The sequence below is a fragment of the Melanerpes formicivorus genome, unplaced genomic scaffold (assembly GCF_026170545.1).
Source record: "Melanerpes formicivorus ecotype bairdi unplaced genomic scaffold, bMelFor1.0.p_v2 SCAF_57, whole genome shotgun sequence".
NCBI classification, from domain to species: domain Eukaryota; kingdom Metazoa; phylum Chordata; class Aves; order Piciformes; family Picidae; genus Melanerpes; species Melanerpes formicivorus.
The window spans coordinates 1,892,711-1,899,216 of NW_027142409.1; the positions used below are offsets into that span (position 1 = coordinate 1,892,711).

Genomic DNA, 6,506 nt, shown 5'->3' on the forward strand with positions numbered 1-6,506 from the left:
CAGTCAGCATGGCTTTGCCAAGGGCAAATCCTGCCTGACCAACCTGGTGGCCTTCTATGAGCAGGTGACAAAATTAATAGATGAGGGGCGGGCAACTGATGTCATTTACCTGGACCTGAGCAAAGCCTTCGACACTGTCCCGCACCACATCCTGGTCTCCAAACTGGTGACACATGGGTTTGATGGGTGGACCACTAGATGGATAAGGAATTGGCTTGATGGCCGCACCCAAAGAGTGGCTGTCAATGGGTCCATGTCCCAGTGGAGGCCAGTGACAAGCGGAGTCCCTCAGGGATCAGTCCTGGGACCTGTCTTGTTCAACATCTTTGTGGGTGACATGGACAGTGGCATTGAGTGCACCCTCAGCAAGTTTGCTGATGACACCAAGCTGTGTGGTGCTGTTCTGGGTTGAGGCAGCCCCCTTCCCCACCCCGGCAACAATAAACACTCAGACAAACGGATTGCAAAAGTGATGGAAAGTTTAAATAGAAAGCAGTGAACTTTTGCAGAAAAGCAAAAGCACAGTGACAAAGAAAAATTCCCAAACAGACCCAGAGAGATCCCATCCCTACCTAAGGGTACACCCAAGACCCCCAGGGCTCTTTCTTCCCCCTCCCACTGCTAGGCTAGTCTCAGCTGGCCAGATCTGAGACTGCCCATCCCCCCGTGGCCTTGGGCCTAGCCAGGCCCAAAGCCAGGAGACATCTCCCCCAGTTACCGGCAGACAGAGGAAGAAGAAAAGAGATAGTGCTAGACTCCGCACTGGATCTTATAGTGGGTGCAAAGGATTGTGGTATGAAATACTACATAATTTCCTGTGTCCACCCCTCTGGGCTGGACCTCTGGACACAGGAAGTAAACATTACAGGGGGGCACCCAGCTCAAACTGTAACACGCCACCCCTTATTTCATACCACAATCTTTGCACCCAAACACATCATTTAATCAGAAATCTTCCGATGACATGTTCGGCAAAGTCCATATCTTCATCTGGGCGTCCACCCAAACAGTCTCTCATTCAGGCTCTAGTGTCCGTCCATTCCAGTTCTTCTTCCCTCATCTAATAGAACCTCTCAGCAATGCAGAGTTCACTCTTCTGCGGTGCAAGCTCTTCATGGATCCGTTGGACATCCTGGTCACCTGGAAGGAACCTCACAACTTCTCAACCAAACCTTTATTTCCATCTCTATTTACTCAGCGGCATGTTTCCACCCCTGGGGCAAGCCAGTCAGAACAATCAGGCTCTAACTGCTTCTCCACCCCTCCAGGAAAACAGCACGCTGAGCCTTTCATAACCCTGCACGGACCTATCCCAAGCCCAGGGCTGACCGCTTCCAGCCGCGGCCCGAGGCTCTACAGATGCATGTCAGGATACACCGCCTTCCCACTAGGCGTTCACGTACCAAAACGTGCCAGCATCCAACAACTTAACCCTCCCCTGGCGGAGGGAGGGGCTGCACCACAACCTAGAGAGAAGAAGGGAGGTGGAGCCAGGTGCTCGGCGCCATTTTCAGAACTCGTCCGAAAAAGTCGGGGAAGAGACTAGGGCCGGCCCCGCCGCAACCCGAGCGCACGGCCAGGACCGCCGCCGCCGCTCCGAGCGCACGGCCGGTCCCGCCGCCACCGCAGCTCGAGTGGACGGCCGGGGGGCCACCAGCGCCGCTCCGAGCGCACAGCCGGACCCACCACCGCAACCCGAGCGCACGGCCATGCTCACCGCCGCCGCAGCCCGAGCGCACGGCCGGGGACCGCCGTCGCCGCTCCGAGCGCATGGCCGGTCCCGCCGCCACCGCAGCTCAAGTGGATGGCCGGGGACCGCTGTCGCCGCTACGAGCGCACGGCCGGACCCGCCGCCGCCCGAGCACACAGCAGGGCTCCACCCACCTCTGCCGCCGCGGTACAGAATCAAAATCGCCTCCACCCCTCGGGCATTCAAACGCCTCCTCCAGCGAAAGCCATCAGCACGTCCTCAGGGCCCTTGGGAACAGCTTTCAGCTGGAGTCCCCGTTCGTCCATAAGGAGTCGAGCTCGCCCGCTCGCCGTGGCTGGCCCTACCCCGCAGCGAGAGCGGACTTGACTTTGACCTGCTCGCCACTGCTCCTCCCCCACTTCACTCCCTGCCGCTTCTACCGCTCCGCAGAGAATAAATGTGGGGTAAGGCAGGTCCCGCATTCTCAAGCGGTGCCCCCATTCCGATGGTTAAGAACCACCCCTGCTTGAAATAGCAGGAGGGACTCTCTGCCACCGGCCACGCACCAGGAGTCCCCCTGCAATCCACAAGTACTGACACATTCGCCCCAACAACAACACGAGCCCCCAACTGCCAAAAAACCAAAACGACGCCCAGAACTAAATTTAAACTCTCTTATCTTTTGCAATACAATCTGCAGAGTAGCCACAATAACCAACTCCTACTCCTGCCTGGCTCGCCAAGAATGTAAAGGGGTTGGGGGCAGATCCTCTGCCCACCTTAACCATCCTCTGCTACCAAGAATGTGCTGGGTTGAGGCAGCCCCCTTCCCCACCCCGGCAACAATAAACACTCAGACAAACGGATTGCAAAAGTGATGGAAAGTTTAAATAGAAAGCAGTGAACTTTTACAGAAAAGCAAAAGCACAGTGACAAAGAAAAATTCCCAAACAGACCCAGAGAGATCCCATCCCTACCTGAGGGTACACCCGAGACCCCCAGGGCTCCTTCTTCCCCCTCCCACTGCTAGGCTAGTCTCAGCTGGCCAGATCTGAGACTGCCCATCCCCCCGTGGCCTTGGGCCTAGCCAGGCCCAAAGCCAGGAGACATCTCCCCCAGTTACCGGCAGAAAGAGGAGGAAGGAAAGAGATAGTGCTAGACTCCGCACTGGATCTTATAGTGGGTGCAAAGGATTATGGTATGAAATACTACATAATTTCCTGTGTCCACCCCTCTGGGCTGGACCTCTGGACACAGGAAGTAAACATTACAGGGGGGCACCCAGCTCAAACTGTAACAGGTGCAGCAGACACGCTGGAGGGAAGGGAGGCCATCCAGAGGGACCTTGACAGGCTGGAGAGGTGGGCACAAGCCAACCTCATGAGGTTCAATAAGAGCAAGTGCAGGGTCCTGCATCTGGGTCGAGGCAATCCCAGGCACAAATCCAGGCTGGGCAGTGACTGGCTGGAAAGCAGCCCCGAGGAGAGAGACTTGGGGGTGCTGATGGACAAAAAGCTCAACATGAGCTCTCAGTGTGCACTTGCAGCCCGCAAAGCCAATCAGATCCTGGGCTGCATCAGGAGAAGTGTGGCCAGCAGGTCAAGGGAGGTGATTTGCCCCCTCTACTCAGCTCTGGTGAGACCCCACCTGGAGTACTGTGTCCAGTTCTGGAGCCCCTATTACAAGAGGGATATGGATGTGCTGGAGCATGTCCAGAGAAGGGCCACGAGGATGATCAGAGGGCTGGAGCACCTCTCCTACGAGGACAGACTGAAGGCGTTGGGGCTGTTCAGTCTGGGGAAGGGAAGGCTCCGAGGTGACCTAATTGTGGCCTTCCAGTATCTGAAGGGGGCCTACAGGAAGGCTGGGGAAGGACTTCTCAGGATCTCAGGTAGTGATAGGACTAGGGGAAATGGATTGAAGCTGGAGGTGGGGAGATTCAGGCTGGATGTGAGGAGGAGGTTCTTCACCATGAGAGTGGTGAAACCCTGGAATGGGTTGTCCAGGGAGGCGGTCGAGGCCCCGTCCCTGGAGGTGTTTCAGTCCAGGCTGGATGGGGCTCTGGCCAGCCTGATCTAGTGTGGGGTGTCCCTGCCCATGGCAGGGGGGTTGGAACTAGATGATCCTTGTGATCCCTTCCAACCCTGACGGATACTATGATACTATGATGCAATATACAGTATTTACAATATATATACAGAAATACACAGCAAAGAAAAATACCAGAACAAAACTTCCTCCTCCGGACAGAGGAGGGCTCCCTCCCTATACCCCCCTCTCTCCCCCTTCCTCCTTTTTTTCCCAAAAAGGGTTAGAGAGAGAAAAGGCAGTTATTAAGGAAAAGAATTCGTATTAGGCCTCCAAGAGCATGCAGGATTAGTGCTTATCTGTTATCCAGGGTCGTTCCGACTACTTGCTCCGAAGAAGACAGGCTGGAAAGGGAGAACAGAGAGGAACTGAGAAAAATTCCAACTGAACTAAAACTTACAGTTGCATTCTACCAATCTACCAATGAAATTAGTTTAGAATATCTGATTGTTTTTGTTATTATTCCAAAACATTCAGCCAGAGTGTTCCAGCACTGTCTCTCTCTTAAAGGCACAGCCTAAAATGGTCACACTCTGTTCATAAAATTAGAAACTCTTGAGTAGAGGTGGAAATTATTTTTATTCCACTCTTCTCATTTTAACATTGCTCCACTCCAAAGATTAAAATGTTGTTTGGTTGTTTTCAGTTTGCTCTCTGAGTTTATTTATAGAGTGTTTCTATACATTTATTCTTCTGTCAAAATTTTCTTTGGGTTCAAGCAGATTTAGTTTCCTGATGCTTCTTTTGCTCCTGTAAATTTAAAGAATAATTACATCTTTGCTACTTGTTTTTACAGTTAGATCAACAAGTTCTAGACTGAACAGGTGCTGAATCCATCTCCCTTTAAATAAAGACCTTTTTCCTGTCACAGCTTAAATTCATCTTTACTGAATATGGAGATTCAGTAAGGTCGTAAAATAATCCAGTCACACATCTCCCAGCAAAATCATAGCTATTCTCTGCAGGTCTGCTGGAGCTATTCCTTGTTGTCTAGTAAGATATGTCAGGAAAAAGTTGCTATAAGAAATTACCAAGAGAAATCAGAGGAAGAAGCTCCTGGAAGGACTGGTGGTCCACTGGGATCCAGAGGAAATGAGTTGTGAGCTGGAAGGTTGGATGGTTCCTCTCTCATAGAGAAGATGAATGGGATAATCCAGCTACTGATTAAAGGCAGCTGAAAAGAGGATTATCAGTGGTAAGGGAGCAGCTCTTATATTTGGTGTTTTCAGCAAGAGACTTTCTGAAGGTAAGGAGCGAAATATGCAGTATAGAAAGCCATTGTGTTGGTGAAAGAGGAGCTGCAGCATGGAAAAGACAGATGTATTTCGCCACCATGCTATCTGAGTGTGACTGTTTGAGGCTGTCCCCTTAAGAAAGGGAATATTGTGGTCGGATGTTTGTTAACGAAAGACGGATCTAAACTAATTTCATTGGTAGATTGGGGGGAAGCACCTTTTGAACTCTAGGTACAGCAGAGACTGGTCTTTCTCAGTCCGGCAGTCTCACCTTCTTTTTCCTTCCTGGCAGCAGCTCGCAGCTTTCTGGGCTTTCGGCCAGACTCGGCCTTGGGAAGAGATAAGAACTTTCTAACACGTAACGGCCTAACTGCTTCTAATTAATCACTGCTCTTTTTTCTCTTTTCTCTCTTTCTAACCCTCTCTGGGGAAAGGGGGAGAGAAGGGGGAGCAGAGGTGGGGAACCCCCTCAGCAGAGGGGGAAACTCTCATCTCTGTGCTACTTTATTGCATATTTTTGTATATATTGTAAATATTGTGAATTCTGTATATTCCCCTGCATATCCTATATTGCTTTGTAAATATACAGCACCCACTGCTTTGCTAATTCAGCTGTGAGTTTTATTTCTTCACTTTCCGGGGGTAGGAGAAGGCACGGCCTTTCCCTTCCAACCCTGCGACATTCTTTTTTCTTGGCTTACCCAACGTGCGGCAAATAATTACCTTAATTTATTACTTGATTGATTTAGTGTTTTCTAGCTGAATTAGCAAACATGAAGGTGTTGTGGTTCGTAGAACGACTGTTCTTTTCAATTTTTGGGGCTCTGGTTTACAGATATTTTTTGGGTTTGATTTTGGATTACCTGGGTAAATATTTGGTGCGGACAATTTATCTGTGGTTTATGTATAGAGTTAGATTATGGTATGGAAAATGTATTGATTTATTATGGCCAGCGAGATACAGAAATGTTACCTCCACCACTCTCCCAATTGAGATAAAGGGTTTTAAGATTCCGCCGGAGGAGAGAGTAACTTTAGGTGATGGCTGGGATCCAAAGGTGATTTATTTCATGTGTATAATCCTGCTCTCAGTGATAATTAACATGTATCTCCTGATTTCTTTGCGACAGGAGAGTAAGTTATCCAGACCGTGTTTTGTTATTAAAACTAGATCAAAGAGAAAACGGCGTAGTTCTGGGTCAGTCCCAGAGACATCTAGTGACGAGGAGTGTGGAGAATCTGTGTCAGATAAAAAGAAAGCTAAGAAGTTAATTGGAAAGGCTGCTCTAAATGACTTTGCTGCTGATTCTGGCAAGCTGCCAAGGGCGGCGGCTGGTATCAACATGGCGTCTCCTCCTTCTTCTCCTCCTTCTTCTCCGTCGGCCATTAACGGAGCAACGTCACTTCCGCCCACTCTCTCGGTGGGACCAGAAGTCACTGCCCCAGCAGCTGATTTATCTCAGGACCTGTCAGCTTCTATTAAGGTGGCTGTA

The 6,506-nt window shown here is 50.4% G+C and overlaps 1 long non-coding RNA gene across 1 annotated transcript; it reads right to left on the reverse strand.

The window, feature by feature from the left end:
• Positions 1-461: 461 nt before the first annotated feature.
• On the reverse strand, positions 462-2,568 carry LOC137452667 (uncharacterized). The gene is made up of 2 exons (XR_010990137.1): positions 1,308-2,568; positions 462-1,140 (listed from the first exon to the last, which is right to left on the reverse strand). It is a non-coding gene; the product is annotated as an uncharacterized lncRNA (long non-coding RNA).
• Positions 2,569-6,506: the final 3,938 nt, after the last annotated feature.